A 15143-nucleotide genomic window follows, 5' to 3' on the forward strand; every position below is an offset into this window, starting at 1 on the left:
TACTGTATAGCACAGGGAATTCTGCTCAGTGTTCTGTGATAACCTATATGAGAAAAGAATCTGAAAAAGAACGAATATATGTACAACTGAAACTAACACAACATCACAAATCAACTACAATAAAAAAAAGAAATCCCATACCTGTTAGCAATCACTCCCTTTTTCTTCCCAATTCCCTCAGCTGCTAATCTACTTTCTGTCTCTATGAGTTTGCCTACTCTCGTCATTTCATATTAATGGTTTGCCATCTCAACCTCCTCCACTTGGCTCTGAATATTGGGCTCCCCAAGACCAGACCCAAGACCAGCTCCTCTTCCCACCCTAAACTTTCTCCCACACAGTCTTATTCACACTCATGTGTAAATTACCATCAATCAGCGGTTGACTTACAAATGCTTATCTCCAGCCAGACATCTCCTCTGATCTACAAACCCTTAGTTTTCATTGTCTACTTGACACTCGTTGGTTTTCACATACAGGGCACTTCAAACTCAATCCCAAATTAGCCCTGTCTTCAGGCCCCAACCTGATCGACTTCTATTACTTTCTGTCTCAGGTAATGGCACCACCACTATTCACATCCAGAAAGCTAAGAGTCATCTCAATGCGTCTCTCCTTTCACCCTCTTCATCCCATCCATCTCCAAATTCTGGCATTTTCTCTCATAGTTCCTGAGGTCATCCATGTCTCTCCATTTTCACTACCACCATTACTCGAGCCCCTGCCACCATCCACTCTTGCTTAGACCACCACAATAACTTCCCAAATGGCCTCCCCAGGTTGGGAAGCTATTGACTTCTAGCTTTGACTCTAGGGTCAATTTGACTCATTGACTCTATCATTTCTTTCACTCCCTCCACACTCCCACCACTACCACACTACTGCACAATTGCACTCATCTCACACACTAGCAAAGTAATGCTCAAAATTCTCCAAGCGAGGCTTCAACAGTGCATGAACCATGAACTTGCAGATGTTCAAGCTGAATTTAGAAAAGGCTGAGAAAACAGAGATCAAAGTGCCAACATCCACTGGATCATTGAAAAAGCAAGAGAATTCCAGAAAAATATCTACTTCTGCATCACTGACTATGCTAAAACCTTTGACTGTGTGGATCACAATAAACTGTGGAAAATTCTTAAAGAGATGGGAATACCAGACCACCTTACCTGCCTCCTGAGAAACCTGTATGCAGGTCAAGAAGCAACAGTTAGAACCTGACGTGGAACAGTGGACTGGGTCCAAATTGGGAAAGGAATACGTCAAGGCTGTATATTGTCACCCTGTTTATTTAACTTATATGCAGAGTACATCATGTGAGACACTGGGTTGGATGAAGCACAAGCTGGAATCAAGATTGCCAGGAGAAATTTTAATAATATCCAATATGCAGAGGACACCACCCTTATGGCAGAAAGCGAAGAAGAACTAAAGAGCCTTTTAATGAAGGTGAAAGAAGAGAGTGAAAAAGCTGACTTAAAATTCAACATTCAAAAAACGAAGATCATGCCATCTGGTCCCATCACTTAATGGCAAATAGATGGGGAATCAATGGAAGCTATGACAGACTTTATTTTCTTGGGCTACAAAATCACTGCAGATGGTGACTGTAGCCATGGAATTAAAAGATGCTTGCTCCTTGCAAGAAAAGTTATGATCAATCTAGACAACATATTAAAAACAGAGACATTACCGACAAAGGTCCATCTAGTCAAAGCTATGGTTTTTCCATTAGTCATTTACGGATGTGAGAGTTGCACCATAAAGAAAGCTGAATGCCGAAGAATTGATGCTTTTGATTTGTGGTGCTGGGAAAGATTTTTGAGAGTCCCTTGGACTGCAAGGAGATCCAACCAGTCAATCCTAAAGGAAACCAATCCTGAATATTCATTGGAAGGACAGATGCTGAAGTTTAGGCTCCAGTACTTTGGCCACCTGACGTGAACAGCTGACTCATTTGAAAAGACCTTGATGCTGGGAAAGATTGAAGGCGGGAGAAGAGGATGACAGAGGATGAGATGGTTGGATGGCATCACCTACTTGATGGACATGAGTTTGAGCAAGCTCTGGGAGTTGGTGATGGACAGGGAATCCTGGCATGCTTCAGTCCACGGGATCGCAAAGAGTCAGACATGACTGAGCTGAACTGAACACCCCCACCAATCCATTCTGCTCATTTGAAGTAAGAAATCTTTTGAAAATGCAAATGTGCTTAATAACTCCCATTACTCCTGCTGTCCAGCTTGGGCACGGTCCAGCCTCTACCTCTTCTCCAGCTCTGCCTAACACCAACCTCTTCCAGGCTTGCCTTACTCAGCCATTCTGTTACTCATCAGTTCCTCTCTCACCACAGAGCCCTTGTTCATCATGATCCTTCTGCCTGGGACTTTCTTCGACTAGTTAAGTTCTTTCTATGCTTCGGAGATCACTTTGCCAAGGAAGTTTTTCCTGGGTTGCCTCTAACTATAGATGATCCCAGGGCTTTCCTGGTGGCTCATACTGTAAAGAATCCTCCTGCAAAGCAGGAGACATGAATTTGATCCTTGGGTCAGGAAGCTCCTCTGGAGGAGTAAACGGCAACACACTCCAGTATTTTTGCCTGAAGAACTCCATGGACAGAGGAGCCTGGAAGGCTACAGGGCAAGGGAGTCACAAAGATTAGGACATGACTAAGTGGCTAACACACACACACAGATGATCCCACTATTTTGTCTACAATCTCATTACACTATGCATCACCTCTTTGATGCACTTGTCACTATTGCAGTTTTACTTTTGCTGTATAATATCTGATCAACGTTTACTTTTCCCTACCAAGTTGTAACTTCCACGAGGGACAGTGTGTTTTGATCACCACTATATCCCCAGCACTAAGCATGATATCTAGAATATGGCAGGCATTTAACAAATGTTTATTGAATGAATGCATTCTGATGCGTTTCTTTCAATTTCTTTTTCTGAGCTTCTTTTTTACATAGTTATGTTCACATTCTATACATAATTTTGTATCCTGCTCTTAGACTTTGTCATATTTTCTCATAAGACACTTCCTGTGTTATAACAAATTTCTCCAAACCTATTATGTACAATGTAGTTAATAATAACACTAATCCAACCTACCTTTCTGGATTGAGGCATCACAGATAAGGTATGTGAAAGTTATCTGTAATCTATATGAGACAGTACTATTTTCATTTAAAAGGAAATGGAGGTAAAATTTCTCTCTGGTGCCCTCCCCACCCTTACCCTTATACCTCTTTACCTTGGGCATTTTTTTGTTTTTTGGTGCCCTTGTTCTGCCTGACCACATAGTTAAGGTTTAAAATAACTCATTAACTTTAACATGCTACCAGCCCAAAGAGTTTAGAAGGTTTTCTAAAAGAAGGGCATTCTGACCAAGTTGATAAGGGTTGGGGGCTAGGAGAGGACTCAGGATACTTGCTGATTTATTCTTCACTCATTCATTTAACAAATGTTTATCAAGGGCGGGTCATGGGCCTGACACTGTGCTACGTACTGAGTGTAGAGATGAAAGCCCTAGTTGTGGCCTCAGTGGGCTAGAAGTCAAGTAAGGAGCAGACACGCAAATAACAGAGTACAGTGAGAGCACAGCTCTGAGGACAATGTACAAGATGGGCATGGAGGGCTAGAACAGAATCTTGAAGGGCAAATATGGAAGGGACAAATGACAATCTGAGTAGAGGAACCAGTACATGAAAGGTAAAGAGGAAGAAGAACACATGGGGCCCTCAAGGACCTGGATTCAACTGGATGGGCTATAGGGCCAATGTTGGAGAGACAATTTGGGTGGAGGGATTGGCGAGAGATGAAATCTGAGGGCCTAGAGGACTCCACCTCCTCATGAAGGACTTTGGACTTCATTGTAATGAAGAGTCATTAGAAAGTTTGCTGCGTGTGGTAGCAGTGTGAAAGATTGAGGAAAAGATTCTTTGGCCGAGATGAGACTATGGAAAGAGAAAACCAGCTCAGAGACTAATACATCAGCTAAGTAGAAGCTGAAGAATGTTTGAACCAGGACAATGGCAGTGGTGTGGGAGTGGAGGGTATAGATACGGGAGATTTGTGGGGGGGACAGGGTAGACTTGGAGTCTGGGTAGGGTGAAAGGAGGAGAAGGACGTATCATTTGATTTAGCCTCTTGCCTTTGGATAAGTAAGATATTGCATAATTTTATAGGTGAGAAACAGGTTCCACTGTAAGTGATTTCCCTAAAGCCATATCTAGTCAGTAGGACTTCACTGGTGGTTCAGATGGTAAAGACTCTGCCTGCAATGCAGGAGAGGTGGGTTCAATCCCTGGATTGGGAAGATCCCCTAAGAAGGGAATGGCTATCCATTCCAGTATTCTTGCCTGGAGAATTCCATGGACTAAGGAATCTGGTGGGATCAATGGGATCGCAAAGAGTTGGGCACAATTGAGTGACTAACATTTTCACTACTTCACTTTCACATCTAGTAGGTAGTTGACCAAACTTGAGTTACTGTTGGTGCAATTTTGGGGATCAGCATCTACAGGGCAAGTTAGGCCTGCTGATGAGTTCTGTGACTATCCACACAATCGGAAAAATTCTCATCATCATAATTACCAAGTGGTGATATCATCCAAACCTGTGGGGGTTGACACTTGTTCCCTAAACTTCCCAGGTCTGTTCAACCCTGTGACTGTGGTTCTGAAATGAAGGAACTTCTCCAAAACCTCCCAGTCCTGTGATGCATTGTCAGTGAACTGGTGGATGGGTTTGTGGTATGTATAAGGGGATTAGCGGATGCTGGATCTAGTTGTTTGCCTTCTGGCTTCCCAAAACTGAGGCATGACTTCTGGGGTTTGGGAAGATCATATGCACTTGGCACATAACCAAGTTCTGCACTCAGGGTATGAACATGAAATAGATTTTGTAAGAACTCTGATTGATAGTGTTTTCAGCCCAATCCTTCCATCTCTGTGACCTGCCAATTGCCTTTACTTTCTCACTCCCTGTTAATATAAAGAAAAGGAAATGACTTTCTTCTGTCCCTTGGCTCTTTTCATCTTTGCTCTGTAGTCTCTTTAGCTCTCCCTCTCTCCAGAGCTGGTGTCAACACCATGGGTGAACATGACTCTAGCTCCAACTTGACTTTCCCCCCAACTAGCTTATTGGAAAAGGCAATGGCACCCCACTCCAGTACTCTTGCCTGGGAAATCCCATGGATGGAGGAGACTGGTAGGCTGCAGTCCATGGGGTCGCTAAGGGTCGGACACGACTGAGCGACTTCACTTTCACGCATTGGAGAAGGAAATGGCAACCCACTCCAGTGTTCTTGCCTGGAGAATCCCAGGGACAGAGGAGCCTGATGGGCTGCCGTCTATGGGGTCGCACAGAATTGGACACTACTGACACGACTTAGCAGCAGCAGCAGCTTGAGTATAAGGGTCAACCCCTACTTCAGATTTTCTCTTACTTCTCACTATACCTGTTGGCTTCCCTGGTGGCTCAGATGGTAAAGAATTTGCCTGCAAAGTAGGAGACCCGGGATCCATCCTTGGGTCAGGAAGATCCCCTGGAGGAGGGAATGGCTGCCCACTCTATTCTTGCCTGGAGAATTCCATAGACAGGAGCCTGGCAGGCTATGTCCATAGGGTCTCAAAGGGTCAGACAAGGCTAAGCATGCATGCACACCTGTATACCTCTTGCTACCATGAGCTGAGAGGCTCTGCCAGGGAAACTCTAAGCTTCTGAGCCTCAGGGGAGCTGGATGTATATGTGGAGTTAACAGCTATTGATAAGATCACTTTTATTCTTCACTGTAATTTGGCTGCCATCCTTGGCCTTGGAGAGTTATTAGAATTCTGCCAGGATGCCCCAGTGGTAAGCTTACCAGAAGTCCTGCTCTGACAGCCCTCTCTAGCAGCCCTGTCAAGTCAAGACTCCCTCATGCACTTACCTCAACTCTTTCTCTCCCCCTGGCTGGACTCCTTCATGACTGAGAGAATGAGGAAGGAGGATGGATACAGGCACAGGGTCAGATAAACACTTTTCTTAAAACATCCATCTAAAGTAGTGGTTCTCCAAGTATGGTCCTTAAAATAGCAACTTCAGATGACTTAGCTCTTGTTCAGTTCAGTTCAGTTCAGTTCAGTCGCTCAGTAGTGTCCGACTCTCCGCGACCCCATGAATCACAGCACGCCAGGCCTCCCTGTCCATCACCAACTCCCGGAGTTCACTCAAACTCACGTCCACAGAGTCCGTGGTGCCATCCAGCCATCTCATTCTCCGTCGTCCCCTTCTCCTCCCGCCCCCAACCTTTCCCAGCATCAGAGTCTTTTCCAGTGAGTCAACTCGTCGCATGAGGTGGCCAAAGTATTGCAGTTTCAGCTTTAGCATCAGTCCCTCCAATGAACATCCAGGATTGATCTCCTCCAGAATGGACTGGTTGGATCTCCTTGCAGTATAAGGGACTCTCAAGAGTCTTCTCCAGAAGTGCAAAATTATCAGACCCCGCTCAGACCTACTGAATCAGCAACTCCAGAGATGGGGTCCAGCAATCTGTGTTTTAACAAGACCTCCAAATGATTCTGTTACACACTCAAGTTTGAGAACCACCCATCCAAGCCATTTATTCTCAGACTTTAGTATACATTTGAACCACCGAGCTTGTCAACAATGGCCTAGTTAAACAAAACTGGATTGGTATCTGGGCAGTTACTGTATTTTTAGCAAGCTTCCTGATATTCTTCAAAGACTGAGAATCACTGATCTAAGGAATTCATTTTATCAGTTAGCTGAATCTCCTGGGGAGGGAGGAGACAGAAGGCTGTAGAAATGTCTTAAAGTTCCAAATGCTACCTACATCAGAACCTCTGGGGAGTTTGTTAGAAAAGCAGGATCTGAGTATCAGATGTAGTGACCCAAACTCTCTGGCCCTGAAGTCTTGGCAGCCACATTCAGAGTTCTCTAGGTTATTCTTATGCATGTGAAAGTTTGACAGTTCCAGAACGATAGGTCGGCAGGCATTCTCAATGATGGATGCACGTTGGAATCACCTGGGGAGCTTTAACAATGACTTGATATCTGAACCCCACCTCCAGAGAATCTGATACAATTGGTCAGATATGGGGCTTCAGTACTTTATACAAGTTTTTCCTCCCACCCCCACCCAGGTGATTTTAACATATAGTTAGGGTTAAGAACCATCAGGTTTAAGGATGGTGCCAGACTTCCCTGGGGGTCCAGTGGCTAAGCCTCCACACTCCCAATGCAGGGGGGCCTGGGTTCTATACCTGGTCTGGGAACTAGATCCACACGCTGTAACGAAGAATTTGTAAGCCAGAACTAAGACCCAGTGCAGCCAAATAAATAAGTAAATATTTTTTTAAAAGCATGATTCAGATCCGGAAAGAATCAGGAAACAAGAGAAAGTGAAGGAGTGCCAATGAAACAATTGGTGGAAGCCTGTGGGGGAGGTTAGTTAGAAATGTCAAGTTGGAAGTCCAGAGGAGATGGAAAGGTGGAAGGCGCCTCAGGTGGGAGGGCGAGCAGGTTGGCTCAAGTGGTGTGGAACTCAGTGTAGGAAAGGGTTAGTGTATTAATTTTCTACTGTTGCTGTAACAAACTACCACACATTTAGTGGCTTAAAATAGCATAAAGGTATTATTTTGAAATTCTAGAGGTCAGAAATCCAAATGGGTCAGTAGGGCTGCATTCCTACTGGAGGGAGGGTGCGTTTATTCTGCTCTAGGGGAACAGAATCCATTTCCTTGCCTTTTCTAGCTTCTAGAGCCCCCCCCCCCCCACATTCCTCGATATCACTCTGATCTTTGCTCTGGCATCATATCTCCTTCTCTCACTCTGACTCTCTCATTTCCCTCTTATAAAGAGAGCCCCTTATACGTTGTGATTACATGAGTCCTACCCAGATAATCTAGAATAATCTCCCCGTGTCAAGGTCTTTAACTTAATCACATCTACCAAGTCCCTTTTGCCATGTAAACTAACGTAGTGATAAATTACAGGGGTTGAGATGCGGTCATTGTTTGGCCTACTACAGTCTGCCCTCTTGCCCCTGGAGATCCACAATCATCACATATACAAAATGCACTCACCCTCATTCCAGTATCCTCCCAAATCTCAACTCACTAGAGCACCAACTCAAAGTCTAAAATCTTGTCACCCCCAAAGCCCCACATTTCATCATCTAAATATTCTTAAGTATGGTATTGAAGAGGAAAAGTTACAATTTTACGTATCTCCTTCTTCTGCCTCTGTAACTCAGCTTGCCCCTTGCAAAGTCTAGATCACGTAGGTCACGTAGTCTCAGAAAATGGGGACTTGCATACTAGGAACTGCAGTTTATCTCACGCACCCTTGTCTTGCTCTTTGCAATTGCCCAGCCCCTGCAAACCTGCTTAATCATGCCTGTCCAGGCCAGGCATCCCCCTCCCCATCTTGACTGCTGTTCCCACTCCTGCGAAGCCCCTTAGTTTAAACCAGCCTATTAACAGCTAGTGTTGCCCACTACAGTCTGTCTATAAAAACTCTGTAATCCCTTTGTTTGGGGCTCAGAGTTTGGAGTGTTAACTCCTTTGGGCCCACTGGTATAATAAACCTGAATTCTCCGACTCTCCGAGTGTGGTGCTTGGTTTCTTGAGTACTGGTTTCTGCATCATTTCTGGAGGTCCCAGCGAGATTCCAACCATGCCAGCCCCTTGAGCCGCCGGATTGGTGGCTTGGCAGGGATGGAGTGAAGGAACCCCGAGACAAACGAGGAGGCACGCCACCTGATGGTATTCTGGGTTCTCTTTTGGACCAGTGTTCCTACTCTTCAGATGGCTGAGCCCCAACTGAACTCTTTGGAGGGACAGACCAACTCACAGGAATGGCCACAGGGTAAGGTAGAGGCCCCAGGGATGGTCCCCAGGCAGGAACCTACCCCAACTGGTAGAAGAGGAGACTGGTCACCTCCTTGGAGCTCCCAGGAAGGGAGCAACAATTAAGGAAACCTGGGGACTCAGGAAACAAAGCATTGAGATAGACTCTGAATGATTGTGAGTGTGTGATTGCTGATTGAACAAAGTGAGATAAATTTTTCTTTTTGGAAACTGCAAAATCAATTATTTTTGCACATGCAATTAAAAACAACTGAGAAGGGAATGGCAACCCACTCCAGTATTCTTGCCTGGAAAATCCCATGGACGGAAGAGCCTGGTAGACTGTGGTCCATGGGGTCGCTAAGGGTCGGACACGACTGAGAGACTTCACTTTCACTTTTCACTTTCACGCATTGGAGAAGGAAATGGCAACCCACTCCAGTGTTCTTCCCTGGAGAATCCCAGGGACGGCGGAGCCTGGTGGGCTGCTGTCTATGGGGTCGCACAGAGTCGGACACGACTGAAGAGATTTAGCAGCAGTAGCAGCAGCAGCTTGTTATAAGGCCTGCCCAGGGAAAAGCTTGAAGTTAACACTTTCCATGTCCTTGAAATACACAGTCAGCTTTGCCTGAGACCTCAGCCTTGGGCAGATTAGAACTTCAAGCAAAGAGGAAAAAAGGGAGGGGGTCAAAGAGATATTTTAAATCTCAAACAGAAAACTATAAGATCTCTGTCAGTCTGTCTGTCTGGATTTATGTATGTCTCAGTGTATGTCTTTTTTTTTCTGATAGTATTGTTGAAGTTGTAAATGAGTTCTAATTGGCCTAAAGAAAAGTAAGCGCTTACAAATCAAATAATTCTAAATACAAGAAAAATTAACTAAATAAATTTCAGATTCATTTGAATCCAGGAAATGGGAAATATTCAATATTAAATATCTAGTATTAATGTTTGTTTGCTAATCTAGTAAGAAAGTAGGATGTATGTTTTAATAAAAAATATAAAAAAATAAAATTACATTTTATAAAGGGAAAAGAAAGTAGGTCTGACTTCCAGGTGGCTGTTACAGAAAGTGATTAAAAGGTTTGTGGAAGGTAGACCCTGAAAAAAAGTTTTGTGATGGTTGCTACTGCTGCTGCTAAGTTGCTTGAGTCGTGTCCGACTCTGTGCAACCCCATAGACAGCAGCTCACCAGGCTCCCCTGTCCCTGGGATTCTCCAGGCAAGAACACTGGAGTGGGTTGCCATTTCCTTCTCCAATGTGTGAAAGTGAAAAGTGAAAGTGAAGTCGCTCAGTCATGTCCGACCCTTAGCGACCCCTCGGACTGCAGCCTACCAGGCTCCTCCATCCATGGGATTTTCTAGGTAAGAGTACTGGAGTGGCTTGCCATTGCCTTTTCCGTGTGCATGGTTAGGACTAACTAATTTAAAATAAATTTAATTAAGTTTACCCAAATGAGTTTAAAGCAAGCTGGAGCAAAAACTTAAATTCGGCCTTTCTCTCTGTTAAGAGGACAGCAGTTCAGTTCAGTTGCTCAGTCATGTCCGACTCTTTGCAACCCCGTGAATCACAGCACGCCAGGCCTCCCTGTCCATCACCAATTCCCAGAGTTCACTCAAACTCATGTCCATCGAGTCGGTGATCCCATCCAGCCATCTCATTCTCCGTCGTCCCCTTCTCCTCCCACCCCCAATCCTTCCTAGCATCAGAGTCTTTTCCAGTGAGTCAACTCGTCATATGAGGTGGCCAAAGTATTGCATTTCAGCTTTAGCATCAGTCCTTCCAATGAACACCCAGGATTGATCTCCTTTAGAATGGACTGGGTGGATCTCCTTGCAGTCCAAGGGACTCTCAAGAGTCTTCTCCAGCACCACAGTTCAAAAGCATCAGTTCTTCAGCGATCAGTTTTCTTCACAGTCCAACTCTCACATCCATACATGACCACGGGAAAAACCATAACCTTGACTAGACGGACCTTGGTTGGCAAAGTAACGTCTCTGCTTTTTAATATGCTATCTAGGTTGGTCATAAATTTCCTTCCAAGGAGTAAGCGTCTTTTAATTTCATGCTTGCAATCAGCATCTGCAGTGATTTTGGAGCCCAAATGTTGAACTGCTTTTAATAATAGATTTAAGTTTCTTTACCTCTTAATTGATCCGTTCTTCATTTACCTTTGAAATCTTTTTAACTTTGGCTAAGTAAATAATTATTATTTCACAGTAACTTATATGATCCTTCCTGACTGAGTGGTAAAAACCCTTTTGATATTTATTGACAAAACTTCCTAAAGAACTTGACTTCTAGCTAACTTTGGGATGCTTCAGAGGGCCCCTGAGACATCCCAGAGAGCTATTACACTACCTGAGTTCACTGGACATGTTAAATTACATGGGAAGTACTGTTAAAGGGGTAAAAAATCTTTTCAGGTTATACTGTATGGTTGATATTACTAATAAAGATGTTCTAAAATTATGTGAAATTCATATGGATCTGATATGCCCTGATAAAATATGGTCAATAATAGTTCTAGTTGTCACATTAAAGTGTTATGACCAGGTTTCTTTGTCAATTGCAATATAATCAGATTTTAAACATGGCTTCTATGGTTTTACTCTCATGCCTTTAGAAGAATACTGCCAGTTCTTCAAGTTTCATGAAAAAGACTTTCTAAGATTAAACAGATAAACAAATTTTGTTAATAACAGTAAGCTGGAACCAGTCTGGAATTTGGTCTTCTCTCTGTTTAGAGGACAAAGTTTTCTTAAAATGCAGCTTTCGATAACAGATTATAAATTTCTTTGCCTTTAAGTGACTTATATTTGTTTTTAAAATCTTTTTGTTACTTTGGTAAAGTAAATAAACATTATTTAAGATTATGGTACGTGTAGACAAAGCTCATTCTGCTTCTACAAAAAATAACCCCTCATGGTTAGACTTTCACTATTGTGATGTCCTTAAAACATAGCAATAGTCTGCTCTTAAATCAGGAATTTAAAAATAAATAAACAACAGCTGAAAATCAAAAAGCCAGGGCTATGGGAAATCCAATATGGCTGCTTGGCTTTTCCAGGATCCCTGACAGACTTCATTTTTATTTGATGGGTTAAAGCCTTACCTGGCTACAGTGTTAATGCCCTCACAATGAGTTTTCCAAAAAAAGAAAAAAATATGTTTCACTAAATATTAAGTTCTAGTTTTGTTAATTAAGGTCTGTGCTTACTAAAAAGCAAGAGAGTTCCAGAAAAACATCTATTTCTGTTTTATTGACTATGACAAAGCCTTTGACTGTGTGGATCACAACAAACTGGAAAATTCTGAAAGAGATGGGAATACCAGACCACCTGACCTGCTTCTTGAGAAACCTGTATGCAGGTCAGGAAACAACAGACTGGTTCCAAATAGGAAAAGGAGTATATTAAGGTTGTATATTGTCACCCTGCTTATTTAACTTATATGCAGAGTACATCATGAGATACACTGGGCTGGAGGAAGCACAAGCTGTAATCAAGATTGCAGGGAGAAATATCAATAACCTCAGATAAGCAGATGACACCACCCTTATGGCAGAAAGTGAAGAAGAACTAAAAGCTTCTTGATGAAAGTGAAAGAGGAGAGTGAAAAAGTTGGCTTGAAGCTCAACATTCAGAAAACTAAGATCATAGCATCCGGTCCCATCACTTCATGGCAAATAGATGGGGAAATGGTGGAAACAGTGGTTGACTTTATTTTTCTGGGCTCCACAATCACTGCAGATGGTGATTGCAGCCAGGAAATTAAAAGACGCTTGCTCCTTGGAAGGAAAGTTATGACCAACCTAGACAACATATTAAAAAGCAGAGACATTACTTTGTCAACAAAGGTCCGTCTAGTCAAGGCTATGGTTTTTCCAGTAGTCATGTATGGATGTTAAGAGTTGGACTATAAAGAAAGCTGAACGCAGAAGGATTGATGCTTTTGAACTGTGGTGTTAGAGAAGACTCTTGAGAGTCCCTTGGACTGCAAGATCCAACCAGTCCATCCCAAAAGAGATCAGTCCTGGGTGTTCATTGGAAGGACTGATGTTGAAGCTGAAACTCCCATATTTTGGCCACCTGATGGGAAGAGCTGACTCATTCAAAAAGACCCTGATGTTAGGAAAGATTGAAGGCAGAAGGAGAAGGGGACAACAGAGGATAAGATGGTTAGATGGCATCACTGACTCAATGGACATGAGTTTGGGTAAACTCCGGGAATTGGTGATGGACAGGGAGGCCTGGCGTGATGTGGTTCATGGGGTCACAAAGAGTCGGACATGACTGAGCAACTGAACTGAACTGAACTGTGCTTATTAAGACTCACTTCTGAGATAGATCTTTGTTATGTTATATTGCTAAAAGGTTTAATTAAGTTATTAAAAAGGACACGCTAAGATTGTTTCCAAAGCTTATCTCAGTAACCAGTCTTCGGATAAAGGTTAGATGCTCCATGATATACAACCAAGTGATTAACACTTGGCTATAATCATTTAACTGAGGCAGGTGACCTGGGGTATACTGGGTTACACCCAATGAAAGTTCTTGACTTAAATTTTTGCTTGTGACCTTACTAATAACTGCTAGCTATATTATTTTCTATGTAGCTTGCTTTAGAAGATTATTTCTTACGTTACCAAATGTGTGACTGAGACTGTGATAAAATGCTGATATGCAGTTCCGTATGAGATCAATAATTGTAATAATGTAATTCTAGATATGGGAAGAAGCAACAAGAGGAAATATTTTCCTGACCAAGAGGCTAGTAAGACAGGTATGGTCCAGAGACTTTTGCTACTTACAAGGCCTGGTCTAGTGACAACACATTGAGTGGCCTGTCAGTGGAATCTTTGTTAGACCTGAGAATGAGCCTTGCCAGCACTACAGAACACAATGACCATGAAATGCCCCCAAAACATGGTCAAATATGACTATGAAGGGGTCTCGCTGACTGGAAGTTGGCCCTTGCCAGCTGCCTCTACAAAGATTAAATTATGACCACTACAACATGCTAACCTTCAACACCCGCTTGAAAGGAGTTCAGGCTGGAGACACAAAATAAGGCACTCTGTGCTCTGGGAAAAACCCGGAAGAACAGGCCTTCAGATAGTCAGATGTTTTCAGGTAAAGATTTTTATGAGTCCAAATTCTTGCATCTTCTCATACCTAGAGAAACACTTATGTCATGAATCAATGTTTGGACCTGGTTCTCCTGGCTAGCCCCTCAGCAGCTTTCCTAATTCTATTACTCTTTGGGCCAAGTATTTTTAACTTTCTTGTTAAGTTTGTTTCTCCAAGTAGTAGTATGACAAGAATATCCCCCGGCCAATGCCCAGCAATGCTGGAACAAACTGCCTTATTCTGTGAATTCTCATCGCCCTCTGTAAATGCACCCTGAGGTCCTCATGCTGTTCTCCCTTTGAGGTCTCTTATGATCGATTCTCCCTACTAACTAAACCGCTCTACAGTATAGTTGAACCCCCTTCATGATAGTCTCAGTTGCTATAGCCATTACAACCCAAAGATGGGGAGAAAACCTTTTGCTAGTGTTCAGTTATCTGTTACGTGCAGGCTGCTTTGCAGGCTTTTGGTGTCCCTTGCTGTGACAGATGGTGCCGCCCCATCAAGGCCTTTTCTGTTTGTGGGGCAGATGCTTACTTATGTCTACCTGTCAATTAGATGAGCATCTGCACCTTAGCTTTCCTCACTCTCCAGATGAATATTGTCCCTAACAACCAGACTCTCACAGTACCTTTGGCAGCATATACACGGTCAAAAAGAGCCATCCAGTTTATAACCCTACTAGTTGGTCTGGGAATCACGTCTGGGATAGGTATGGGAATAGGAGGAATTGCTTCATCAACCACCTTTTACCATACACTATCCAAAGACTTCAAAGACGACATTGAGAGATTGGCCAAATCTTTAGTGACCTTATAGGACCAACGAGACTCCCTGGCTGAGGTGGTTTTACAGAATAGGAGTGGGTTAGACCTACTGACAGCTGAAAAGGGAGGACTCTGCCTCTTCTTGAATGAATAGTGCTGCTTTTAAGTAAAACAATCAAAAATAGTCAGGGACATGGCCCAACAGCTAAGGGAACAAATAATACAAAGGAGAACTGCTGCTGCTAAGTTGCTTCAGTCATATCCGACTCTGTGCGACCCCATAGACGGTAGCCCACCAGGCTCTTCTCTCCCTGGGATTCTCCAGCAAGAATACTGGAATGGGTTGCCATTTCCTTCTCCAATGCATGCATGCATGCTAA

The sequence above is a fragment of the Moschus berezovskii genome, chromosome 12, assembly GCF_049115385.1.
Source record: "Moschus berezovskii isolate FMDL1 chromosome 12, NW_MosBer_1.0, whole genome shotgun sequence".
Lineage (NCBI taxonomy): Eukaryota > Metazoa > Chordata > Mammalia > Artiodactyla > Moschidae > Moschus > Moschus berezovskii.